At 51.6% G+C, this 13,459-nt stretch overlaps 1 protein-coding gene across 1 annotated transcript in view; it reads left to right on the top strand.

Moving 5' to 3' along the window:
* Positions 1 to 2,215: 2,215 nt before the first annotated feature.
* The window catches only part of AZI2 (5-azacytidine induced 2), a 106,639-nt gene continuing 95,395 nt past the window's right edge, over positions 2,216 to 13,459 (top strand). Inside the window, exon 1 of the mRNA XM_088462754.1 lies at positions 2,216 to 2,723. The gene's annotated coding sequence lies outside the window, so the exon portion shown is untranslated. The remainder of the gene's footprint in view (positions 2,724 to 13,459) is intronic.

Below are 13,459 nucleotides of genomic sequence, written 5' to 3'. Positions count from 1 at the left end.
CCCCAAAAATCAGCAAAGTTTTCGCTCATTTCACATTCGCCGGGTGCAGATTTCATATTGAATACGAGTATAATCGGGGGCGCGTAATACTTTTTCGACGCAAAAAGCTCCGATGTGCGGCGAAAACTTCGACACGCATAGACGGCAAAGTTTTCCTTTCCTATTGAATACCCCTAATAGTGCCTCTGATTCACATTACACCACATAGTAGTGTTCCTTATTCACGTTACAACACACAGTAGTGCCCCTTATACACAATGCCTACAGCAGTAGTGCCCCTTATGCAGTGTCCACTGTAGAAGTGCCCCCAGTACAAGTGCCCCTTACCCAGTACCCCCCGTAGTGGTGCCCCGTATCCAGTGCCCTCAGTAGTGCTCCTAGTAGCAGTGGCCCTTATGCAGTGCCCCTTACACATAAAGACACAACACTATACTTACCTGAAGCCTCACTCCTGCACCCACCGTTCAACTGTTCCTTGCGCTCAGCACTATGGGAGGGACGTTATGACGTCTCTCCCTTCACCCACTGCTGGAGCTGGAAGGTGGAGCTCAGGAGTGAGCTCCAGCCTCCGGCTACCGCTGCAGGGAAGGAGCTGATGGCAGCAACGGCGCCTCTCTGCAGCGCAGGGCCAGCTGAGCGCATTCGCTGGCCCTGAGTGTGAGCTTGAAGGAGGTGCTACTCTGAATAGAATGTGTTCCCAGGAGGAGCCCTGCTATGATGTTACCACTATACTGGAGCCTACTCCAGGGCCTGCTGAGTGTGTCTGCTGTGATCCCCAGCCCCAGGATGCGTCTTCCTTGATCTCCAGCCACACAATGGCCCCCTCAATAAATTACACCCATTGGCTAATGCTGAGAAATAAATACATAAATAAATGCATAATGTTGAGTACAAAGTGATAGCGAGAGTGCAAACCTCAATAATTATTCTCTCATCCTGCTGTTGGCTTTCCCATATCACAGGTCTATGCTGAGCCTGGAGCTAGTATTCCACATGCATCTGTACTGTGTCCTACATCTGGGCTACCTATCAGCACCTGCTCCTGCACATACTGTAGCACAACCATTATAAAAGCACTTCCTCCAAAAATATCCCCTGTGTATCTATAACAGTGACTGTGGCCCCTGCTCCTATCTGGGTGTGCTTGGATTATTAGTTCTACAGTGTTCCCACGCCAAAGCTGTCTGCTGTGGAGGCCTCCGCTCCCACGATGAGATCAGGACATGCGGTTCTCATCTGGTCCTGCGCTGATGCCGTCTGACCGCTGAACCCTTGTGAGCATAAATTTACATAACCCAGCCCACCTACATGACAGACTAGCTGGCCAACCTATCGCGGGTCGGCCATACACACAGCACGATAAGCCAACATATCTTTAGATATATATCGGCTGTGCTGCTCAGCCGATGCAATATGTCTGTAAATGATATCATTCACAGACATATCACTTGTACACCCACGGTCATTAAACAATATAGCATTGTCCCTGCTGCGGTGGCTGCTAGCTCCAGGGCTGCACGCAGAATTTTGCAATGCTTGCGAGATCTTGTGCATGTTCAGTGGAACCAGCCGAGAGTGAGAGACAGCGCATCAGCACTAGGCTGATGCGCTGTGTGCTCTAGCAGGGACCGCCAGAGGGGGGAGTTTTCACTTCCCCGCACTGGCCGATTAGATGTTAATACATCTCATCATTAGTGGCTCCTGCTTCTCATTTATGTGCTACTACCAACCTCTTGCCACTCTGTGTATGCCACCAGCAGACTTGTGTTCTATATAAGAAACTGTTAATAAAATAATATAACCGCACTCCACAGTCCATTGCGTGCTCTGCGTTCAGCATAAAAACCTCATGCCTTCCACGTACTGTACAGACTACACACACATTTACTTACACAGGCAAACTCATGCCTGCTAGTAAAGCCTTCTCCACCAATCACATAATTGCAGTAGCACTGTGCCCACTAAAATCACACGTCTACAATTACACGTGTCCAGCAAACTAGCCTGATGCTGATGCCCACCACACTCAGGCCCAGAGACGGCTTTTACTGAGTATGCGCAAAATATATAGGTACCAGCCGGGTCAGTTTCGATATTTTCCCCATGGTTATACTATGTATAAATTGCGTATATCGGTTCTAAATATCGATGCGGGCCTGTGATTGGCCTGCTCTAGGGAGGCTTGGAACGCAGCGTGTCAGTGACGTCACACACAGAGACGGTTTATCTCTTTATCTCACTGTCACACACACAGAACTGACGGACCGGCGAGGGAAAATCCATGCTTGGCCTGACAGTGTCACCCCGGGAGCCGCTGTGATGTGGTGCGGAGAAGGCGTCTCGGCTCATCCCTCCTTCCAGCAGCAGCAGGCACCGGTACTCTGGTCAGAGAAGAGGAGGAGGACGCAGCAGCTCTGGAAACAAAACCAAAAGTAACCTGGGTGTCCGGAAGAGCAGCAGCTCCGCCCCGCCCGGTCACCGGGCTCTTCTCTCAGGCCGAGACACAAGTGCAGAAGGAAGGGAGGGACTGGTTCTGTGCCCGTGTAAGCCCTGTGCAGTGAGAGGGCACCAACTTTGTACTGATGAGTCTCGGAAGAGGAGGACAGGACATCTGCTGTGTCAGGCGGATGCTGAGACCCCTCTGCTGCTTCTCCCAGGCATAGAGTACAGTGCATATATCTAACTGTGTGGGCTCAGGCTCCTCTTCAGCACTCCCCGTAAAGGTAAGCCGGTCACAGAGAGTGCTGTACGGGCTGATTACAGGGGGGCAGTCACACAGACGTCAAATGACCAAAAACATAAACATTGCTGTCTAAGTATATCCCCCATACTACATCATCACTTATTATTCATTTGAATTTTAAACACACTCGCTAGCTCCGTGCACAAAGTAACACTGATAACTACATACATATCTTGCCATGTGGGGATTTGAAGGTAGTCTGTCACTTGCCAGGGACAGAACCATTTCAGACACATTTTCAACACCTTTTATAGTCAAGGATAGACTGATAGATGTTTACACCACTACCCTTCCCAGCTCCACCTTTACTGACACCACCACCACCCTTCCCAGCTCCACCTTTACTGACACCACCACCATCCTTCCCAGCTCCACCTTTACCTACACCACCACTACCCTTCCCAGCTCCACCTTTTACTGATACCACCACTACCCTTCCCAGCTCCACCTTTACTGACACAACCACCAGCCTTCCCAGTTCCACCTTTACTGACACCACCACCATCCTTCCCAGCTTCACCTTTACTGATACCACCACTACCCTTCCCAGCTCCACCTTTACTGACACCACCACCACCCTTCCCAGCTCCACCTTTACTGACACCACCACCACCCTTCCCAGCCCCACCTTTACTGACACCACCATGCTCCACCTAAACCATCACCCTTCCCAGCTCCACTTTTTCTTACTTGCTGCCAGGTATGTTCTGTGCACAGTGCTAACTTGTATATAAATTCCACTATGTTACTTTCTTCATATCTAGTGATGAGTGTTTCGGTTTTTGCTCAGATCTTCCTGCCAAGTTCAGATCTTAGAGCGAGGCAAAACTTAGTTTCTACTTCAGGGTCCATAGGGTATCCACAGGATACCTTGGGGTATAGGTGTGACGTCAGTCGCAGGGCACCAAAGAGTTAAGCTTTCAGCCTCCCAGGATGCACTAGGTCCCCCTCCTATACCCCGCCCCCGGGCCAAGGCACCTCAGTTTAGTTTGGTGCCCGGCCGGAGTCGGGTGCACCTGTTGGAGTGGGGGCTAGAAGAGCCCCTGAAGCTTATTCTTCATGCAGCTGTGGCTGCACAACTGGATGAACAGCATGGACAGTCAGTCCTGACGTCCATGCTGTCTTCCCTACACCCCGCCGGTACCAGAACGCCGGTACTGATCCGGGGATGCTGGTGGGCGTCTGGGGTCACAGCTAGCGGTGACCCCAGATGCTCCGGACCATGGCCGGATTCAAGGGGGACAGAGGTAAGCAGCGGGGTCCCGCGGTGGGTCCCCGCTGATTACATGGTCCTAAGTCCCCAGGCAGGGGGCTCCCTGGGGACTGGCTGCAGCGTGGAGCCAGGCGACCAACCTGCGCTTCCACTACCCCCTGGGACAGCGGACCGCAGCAGAGCGGTAGCGCTGCGGCGTCCCAGGGGTTAAATGCATGCCAGGGGAGCGCGCCTTCCCTGTCTCACAGCCGGCGCCTCCCCCGCTGCACACAGCCCTCTCTGCATGCTGCCGACTGGTCCTGTGGCAGCGCTCCTCCCCCAGGCCAGCCTCCTCTCTGCTCCTCGGCGGCCATCTTCTCCAGAACACATGGTGAACGCTGCTGGAAGCGCTGGACGGAAGCATCGTGGTCTGGGTCCCCCCGCATACCTCTCCTCCGCTGGGTCAGGTCTGTGTATGTAGCGCTGTGTCCTACCAGGCCCTGTGTCTGTGTAGTTGAGTGATCAGCGCTGTTAGTGCAGGAATTGTTATTTTTCTGCATTGTATGTGACTGTGCTAGCGCTGCTGCCTGTAATCTTTTCTTCTCTAAACTGTCAGCTTTATTGCTGTCCCTGTTCTTTCTGCTAAAGCCCTTGCGGTGCGGTGCTGCAGGGTGGTCTCTCGCCTATTTAATACTTAATTGGTGAGAGAGGTCACATACGTGGTGCCATCATGTCTGAAAGTGATTTTCCCCTCCGGCTACAGTGTACCACGTGCAAAGTACCGTTAGCGGAGGGGGAGGGTAGCGCGGAGGGCCTTTGCCGGCAGTGTTTGTCCATGGCGCGGCCTATTACGGTTACAGCACCGGTACAGGAGCCGCCCTGGGCTTGTTTCGCTCAGGCGTTAACAGCTTTAGTGGGCCAGTTAGCTCCGCAGCCCGCGTTTACTCCGATGGGTTTGTCCCAGCAGTCTGTGGTGTCGTCACCCATGCAGGGGTTCCCACGACAATTGGTGGTACCCCACAGTCTCCCTATTTCCCCGCTCCCGGGTTCTCAGGAGCCAGCGTGGGTTAACTCCCTGACGAGTTCTGTACAGCACTTGTCGGATGTGTTGCAAGGGGAGTCTGTGATGCGGTCTCATAAAAGGCCGGTGGCGTCTCTGTCCGCTCCTTATGAGGATGACGAAGGGACGTCTGATGATGGGGAGATTCTAGATCCTTACGATCAGGAACCTCTCCATACTAAGGACGCTGATGCTAAGTCCAAAGTATATATTCCTGGACTTATTCGGGCGGTCCGCACAGCCTTGGTGATTGAGGACGAAGTTCCCCCAGCGGCTAAATCTAAGTATGCCTTTTTCAAAGATGTGAAGGGCGATGCCACAGTCTTTCCTCTTTCGGGTCAGTTGGTGGACCATTTAGAGGAGGCGTGGAAACAACCTGGCAAAAGATACCAGCCGCAGAGACGCCTGGCGGTGGCTTATCCGTTCGCGGATAATTATTTTGCGAAGTGGGAATCCCCTCCACAGGTGGATTCTCACGTGACCCGTCTTGTCCGTAGTGCCACATTGCCGATGCCATCCATGTCCTCCCTTAAGGATGCTACGGACCGCAAGGTAGAAATCTGCCTGAAGTCCGCTTATTCCCTTGCAGGGGGGGCAGCACGGCCGGCTATGGCCATTTGCTGGGTTGCCAGAGCGATGGAGCGCTGGGCGGATTCATTAGAGGCTTCTTTTGAATCCGACTGTCCGGCCGATCAGGCGGAGTTGATTGGCAATCTCCGTGATTCGGCCACCTACATCAACGAGGCGGCTCTAGACATTAGTACTCTGGTGTCTAGAATTTCTTCAGCAGCGGTAGCTGCTCGTCGCACCTTGTGGCTGCGATCCTGGAAGGCGGACGCAGATTCCAAGAAAGGTCTGGAAGCGTTGCCGTTTACCGGAGAAGTTCTCTTCGGTCCGGATCTGGATAAGATTGTGGCCACGCTGGCGGCAGCCAAATCTGCCTGTCTCCCGTCGGCCGCTGCTCCTTCTGGTTCGGGACCATCGTCCTTTCGGTCATCTAGGGCCCAGGGCAGGCCCAAACCACAGTCGTTTCCTCGACAGGCTGGCCCTAAGAAATCGGTCAAGCCCCGGAAGCAGGCATGGAGTACCAGACGTCCGGCCCCCAAGCCAGATGACAAGCCTGCGGCCTGATGGTCCGGGCCTCCCTTTGGGGGATCCCAGGGTGGGAGGCCGCCTGCTACAGTTCGCCCAGTGTTGGTCGACCACTACGACAGACACTTGGGTTCTGGAGGTGGTTTCCCACGGATACGCCCTCTCCTTCCGGCACAGACCCCCGGCTCGCTTCTTCACCACGGGTCTCCCATCAGACCGGAACAAGGCTACGGAGCTGCGGAAGGTATTGCACACTATGCTCCAGGCTGGATTTATAGTGGCGGTTCCATTCTCCCAGAGGGGCCACTGTTTCTATTCAAATCTATTTTTGGTACAGAAACCCAATGGGTCATATCGTCCGATTCTCAACCTCAAAGCACTCAACAAGTCTTTGCGGGTCCCGAAGTTTCGGATGGAGACCCTACGGTCCATCATTCTGGCGCTGGAACCTGGGGACTACTTGGTGTCATTGGACATACAGGACGCTTACCTGCATGTCCCTATTCTTTGGCGCCATCAACAGTTCCTCAGGTTTGCAATCAGCAGCGACCACTTCCAGTTTCGGGCGTTACCTTTTGGCCTGGCAACAGCACCACGTGTTTTCACCAAGGTGATGGCGGTCATGGCGGCTTCTCTGCGGCTGCAGGGAGTCCGCATGTTGCCGTATTTGGACGACCTGTTATTGGTGGCAGGATCTCCAGAGCTCCTGTTATGCCACTTGGACCTGACCATTGCACTGCTGCAACGGCACGGCTGGCTAATCAACTGGCAGAAGTCCACTCTAATCCCGTCTCGGAGGATTCTGCATCTTGGAGCCTTATTGGACTCGGGACAGCAAAGGATCTTCGTGACGGAGGACAAGATCTCTGCTTTACAGTCAAGGGTGCGCAGTTGTCTGCACAGCCGCCGGGTGTCCTTACACTCGGCGATGAGGTTACTGGGCTCCATGGTGTCGGTGTTCGACATGGTGGAATACGCCCAGTTTCACTCCAGACCTCTGCAGCACCTGATCCTGTCCAAGTGGAACGGGCTGACTCAGTCTCTGAAGTCCAAGACGATTGTGCTCACCCAGGAGGTTCGCCTGTCCCTTACGTGGTGGTTACAGACGACCCACCTCAACAAGGGACGTCCGTTCTGGGTTCCAAATTGGGTCCTGTTGACAACGGACGCCAGTCTTCGGGGCTGGGGAGCAGTTTCGGGTCCACACTTGTTCCAGGGCAGGTGGACGCCGACAGAAGCGGAGCTTCCAATAAATATCTTGGAACTACGTGCGGTCTTCAATGCTCTCCAGCAGGCACAGCGGTTTCTCCAGGGTCGCCCGGTGCAGGTCCAGTCGGACAACGCTACCACCGTGGCCTACATAAACAGGCAAGGAGGAACTCGCAGTCGGGCGGCTCTCGTAGAGGTCTCTCGGATCCTGGTTTGGGCGGAGCGCAATCTTCCGGCCATATCAGCGGTCTTCATCCCGGGAGTGCTCAATTGGGAGGCGGACTTTCTAAGTCGCCAGGACGTTCATCCGGGGGAATGGTCCCTGCACCCGGACGTTTTTCAACTACTGGTGGACAGGTGGGGTCTTCCAGAAATCGACCTCATGGCGTCCCGGCACAACAACAAGTTGCCGGTGTACGGGTCTCGCACAAGAGACGAAGGGGCGTCTCTGGTGGATGCTCTGTCCGTCCGGTGGACGTTCCGGTTCGCATACCTGTTCCCTCCGGTCTCCCTTCTTCCACGGGTAATCCGGAAATTCAAACAGGAAGGAGGGACGCTCCTGTTGATAGCTCCCGCGTGGCCCAGACGGCACTGGTTCTCAGACCTTCAGGGTCTGTCCGTGGACATTCCTCTGCGGTTGCCGCTACGACCGGACCTTCTGTCTCAGGGTCCTTGCCTTCACCCGGACCTGACTCGGCTGTCTTTGACGGCGTGGCTGTTGAGACGGCCATGCTGAGGTCCCGGGGGTTTTCCAGCTCTGTGGTGCGTACCATGTTGCGAGCTCGGAAACCGTCTTCCGCGAGGATATACCATCGCGTGTGGCATACGTTCTTCCAGTGGTGTCGACCGAGAGGTTATGCACCGCGGGAGTTTCGTCTGTCTCGGATTCTCGCCTTCCTGCAAGCGGGACTAGATCATGGGCTTCGCCTTGCTTCTTTGAAGGTACAGGTTTCGGCCCTATCTGTCTGGTTTCACCGTATGATTGCTACAATCCCGGATGTGCGCACCTTTATGCAGGGTGTTCTCCGCATTCAGCCGCCCTTTGTTCCACCTGTGGCGCCTTGGGATTTGGCTGTGGTCCTGAGGGCTCTCCAAGGACCGCCGTTTGAACCACTGGGCTCAGTGGATCTTAAATGGCTAACAGCTAAGACTGTTTTCCTTCTGGCCATAGCTTCGGCCAGACGTGTTTCTGAGTTAGGGGCTCTTTCTTGTAGACCCCCTTTCTTGGTTTTTTATGGGAACAGGGCAGTGCTCCGCACTCGGCCCGAGTTTCTTCCCAAAGTTGTTTCCCAGTTTCATATTAACGAGGAAATAGTTGTTCCGGCCTTTAACTCACCGGGTCTTTCCGTGGGTGAGGCCTCTTTGGATGTTGTGCGGGCCTTAAGGACTTATGTTGACCGCACTTCTTCGTTTAGGAAGTCGGACGCTTTGTTTGTCCTATTTGGCTTCCGTAAAAAGGGTTGGCCTGCTTCAAAGCAAACTTTGGCAGCCTGGATCCGTATGGCTATTTCTGAAGCTTATCTTCATGAAGGCCTACCGGTCCCTCCTTCTCTGAAGGCTCATTTCACTAGGTCTGTGGGTCCTTCGTGGGCAGCTCGACGTGGTGCCTCGGCAGTTCAGATCTGCAAGGCTGCTACGTGGTCTTCTGTCCATACCTTCGTGAGGTATTACAGGTTTGACACCTTCGCCTCTCAGGATGCTTCCTTCGGGCGGCGGATTCTCCTTTCTGCACAGGAGCGTCCCCACCCTTAAAGGATACTGCTTTGGGACATCCCCAAGGTATCCTGTGGATACCCTATGGACCCTGAAGTAGAAAATATGAGATATGGTAAGAACTTACCCTTGTTATCTCTATTTCTACGAAGTCCATAGGGTTCCACAGGACTCCCGCCCTGTCGCACCTGTGCTGCAGATGGGCTTTGCTCTGGTCACCGGTTTTCCGTCTCCCTCTGGTGAGAATGTGATTCTTGTATGTGTCCAGATCTTTGTTCTCTCTCTTCCTTCTCCTCCTCCGGCCTATGGCTTGGTAACTAACTGAGGTGCCTTGGCCCGGGGGCGGGGTATAGGAGGGGGACCTAGTGCATCCTGGGAGGCTGAAAGCTTAACTCTTTGGTGCCCTGCGACTGACGTCACACCTATACCCCAAGGTATCCTGTGGAACCCTATGGACTTCGTAGAAATAGAGATAACAAGGGTAAGTTCTTACCATATCTCATATTGTTTTTTCGCAGACAAAGATAAAGTTTTGCCTCGTTCCGAGATCTGATGTAGGCTGGAAGATCCGAGCCAAAACTGTCCCACTCACCTCTACTTATAACACCACCTTTGATATGGGTGTGGTATAAAATGGTTGACATTAAATGGTCGACATTCAATAGGTCAGTAACAACCCCCCCGTGGCTGTCCACGGACAGTGGCACCCGCTCCGTGGACAGTGGCAGATGGGGAGTTTGACTGGGGCGGGACACCTGTCAAACCATAATGCAGGTGTCCTAAGGCGAGCTCATGGAGGACAGAAACCTCCCGTGGAGCAGAAGGGCTCCACGGGAGGTTTCTGCCGGGTCTCAGGGAGGATGCCGGTGTCAGGGAAATGTCAGGCGTCTACATGAAACGCCCGGCATTTCACTCTCGCCGGGATATAACAGTCGGGAAGCCGGCAGTCGTTATTAAGGCAGCCGGTTTCCCGATTGTATACCTGCTCACTGACTTCAAGGGCACACCAACAAACGCCTCCAGGCTATGGCCATGCTCTCTTTCAAAAACAAGTGCTCCCTTTTGCCACTCAGTTACTTCACATGTATGACCCATGGTTCCACCTGAATATGTAACAATATCTCAACAAATTCACATACCTCAGATATTCACAATGATCATTCAATAGTTTTAGTGTCACCATCTACACGCATGTTCATGTCCCGTCTTGTTGAACTTGTATCACTTTGCCTTTCTGTATTCCATATGATTTTGTCTGGTGTCTTTAGGCTATCATGGATAAAACAACACTTTTTTTTTTTACTTTTTCTTCCCTGTGGCTCCACCCATGGCGTTGACACCAAAGGGGAGCACACGTCAGAGGTCAATTCCTCCTAGTTTACTCAGCAGTATTGCAGCTAGGTGAGCTACCAAAATAAAGACCGCAATCTACCGGTAGGCGACCACTGATCTAGACCTCATCAAAAGCTAAAAATATGGCCAAGGAAAAGGGGCATGTCTTTAAGACGCGTCCCCTCTTTGTAACTTTCGGGGCGTGCCCAGCATTTACAGACATGCCGGGCTGCCCACAAGTGCTACTGTCAGTGTGAATGGATGCCAGGCGCATGCATTCACCGTTGTGTCCGCTACATCGAAGTTTGTCCCACCGCGGGTGGGGGACGGCACCCGCAGGCTGTTTCAGTGGGACACCGCGCCGGAGAGCTGGGTACTTTTTGCCATTTAGAAATAGTGCAGGTAAACAGCCTAGCGGGAACACTATTATAACCGATTTTTATTTCAATGTTTACATATAAAAGAGATGTCATATCAGTCATAGGGGTCTCAGGGGACACCTGATCAGATTAAAATGAATTGTTTATTGGTGTGATAAAAGGTATGTAGTTCCCCTAGCCTGACCCCCCGAGAGGGTTAGGCTAGGGGAAGGGGGGGTTAGGCACTCCCGGGGGGAGGTTAGAGATAGGCACTGGGGGACGAGGTAAGGGTTAGGCACCCCTAAAGGAGGGTTGGGGGGGGTACGGATTTCAACCGCCGGGCTCATGTCTGGCTTTCATTCATACCGATCCCATGATAAAAGGTCTGAGTGGCCCTGGAGATTCCCGTGACAGAGATGAGTGCGGCCCCTCCTCCGTTGTATCCTATGAATGGTGAAGCAGCTGTGACATATGGCACACACCACAGACTTGTTTTGCAAATACAGTTGGTTTGGGGCTTTACTCGTATACAAAGGGCTCGATTCAATTCAGCGCAGTACTGAATAGTCCTGGGATGGAGCTCCCGGAGCTATTCAATTCAGCGCGCTGTTTGGTCCGACTAAAGGATTTCTTCTCGCACCCCGAGGGTGTGAGGAGAAAACCGACAAAAGTGCCAGCCGCAAGGCTGTTTTCCAGCTTAGCGCGACGCTAACAGCCTCGTGGCCTTCACCTTAGTTGGAGAATTTTCGATTCTCGCGACTAAACATACAGGTTAAGTCGCGAGAACCGCCATTCTCCGACTTAACTGGCAACTGTTGGACCAAACGGCATCGCGCTGAATTGAATCGAGCCCAATGAACTCAGGGAAGAGAGAGCCACATATTTTTCTCTAGAATGCTCTGTTATCTATATGACAACTGGATTTTGTCTGAAATTGGATCATTCAAAAAAGACAATGGATCCTACACATAACAAATCTACAACTAAATACATGAAAAAGATGCACATCAAGGTATTCAAAGGGCGATGTGCTGCTACAATATCTGTGGAATTTGGTGAGGATTAGGTGATTATGTTTTGGAAAAACTCAGGTTTGAATGCTAATTATCTTTATATATTTTTTTTGACTGAGCTCACAGAAGATATAAGTCCTGGGCAATAATGATGCTTTGCAGCCTAAAAATATAGTAAGAAACAAAATATAAATGGTTCAGTGTTGTCGATTCAATTAGGTGCGAATTACTTGCGGCTGCGAGAAAGTGCGGCTATATTCCGCCCTTACGGTACCTTTGGGCTCACAGATTTTTTTTCAGCCACATGGGGTTGAGTCCTGTGCAAGATGAGTCCACGAGGGGGGCGAGTTGTGGTTACTTTGGTGATGTTTCCACACTGTTACAACAGCATCTCACACCCCCCCCCCTCCCACATGTCTTATTGAATTGACCCAAAAGATCCAATTATAAGGAATTTACACAGTAACTAAGCCATCAGTGGTTTCTTATTTTCATTCCATAGAAGAGTAGCGATTCCATCTTTATGTTTTACCTTTCAAAGAACAACTGCTGCTGGGAAATCCAAGACTACGTTGTATGGATTAATCTTTCAGAAATTAAAGCACTTCAAGATGTTTGTTCTGCTAATATATTTATATATTATATATGTACAGACATGGAGGGGGGAAACACTCGTTCCTCATTTGCTTGAAGAAGTACCAAAGCATGTTTTTATATAGCTCTATATGAATGCCGTCTAGGCCTGAAGCCTTGCCCCCTTCTCCTCTGATAGTGGATCGTCTAAAAAGTCTGCATCTTCCTGAGACAAAGAGGTTAAACCAATAGCTGCAACATACAACATTAATTCAGCCTGACTGCAAGACTACCTTGAGGAGTACACCAATTTTAAAGTATGATAGAAACACCACAGCAATGTCTGGGGGTAGTGGACACTACAGAACCGCTATCATCTAGAATTTCTACCACTGTGTTTACGGGGCGGTTGAAGTTAACCAAATTAGCCAAATAACTACTCACCCTATATGCGTGAACATAATGAGAATATGTAGAAAACCTCAATCTGCGACTGGCTTTATCCTGTAAGTGAGACTTCCAGGCGGCTTGTGAAGCCCGCCATTGAAGCTTAGAGGATTCAAGATTCTCACTTAAATATGCCACTTCCAAGTTACGACAAGTAGTCTCGAGCTCCAAATCACGTTTCCTGTGAAACTGGGACGTGCAGTCAGGGTAAGCAGGGGAGGTCATCCTCCAAAGATTTGATATAAAAATGATTAGAATAATACAAAGAAGATATTTATAACTTATAAACATCTTTGTTTATTGTAATAATTTCTATAGTTAACACTCACCAGCTTTGTGGAGCTCCCTGGAACTGCAAGGGGATGAGATATGAGGCAGCCACAGCTCAGCCTCGCTACTGTATAGTCAAACACTGCTTGCAGAGCTGGGGGTGTAAAAATACCACGGGTAGTAATCTGCACAGAAAGAGTGCTAATAGAGGCATGCCTCGGAATATGGGGGTGTGCCTTGAGCACTGATGGACACCTTGGATGTATCATGTGACCAGGAAGTGCCCTGCAGTGATCGGAGCTGAGTCAGCAGCAGCAAGAGAAGACAGTGATGCAGGTAGGAGAATCAATGGACACTGAAGCTTAGTGTAGTGAGGGGAGAGTTACAGTGAGTAGGGGGTGAGACAGGCTCCCAGCACTCAGACTCAACTCCATGTGTGCCTCCCCAGCCATTGAC

Source organism: Taudactylus pleione, unplaced genomic scaffold (genome assembly GCF_031769625.1).
Source record: "Taudactylus pleione unplaced genomic scaffold, aTauple2 ptg000053l, whole genome shotgun sequence".
Taxonomy (NCBI): domain Eukaryota; kingdom Metazoa; phylum Chordata; class Amphibia; order Anura; family Myobatrachidae; genus Taudactylus; species Taudactylus pleione.
This window is presented reverse-complemented; position numbering and strand designations above follow the sequence as displayed.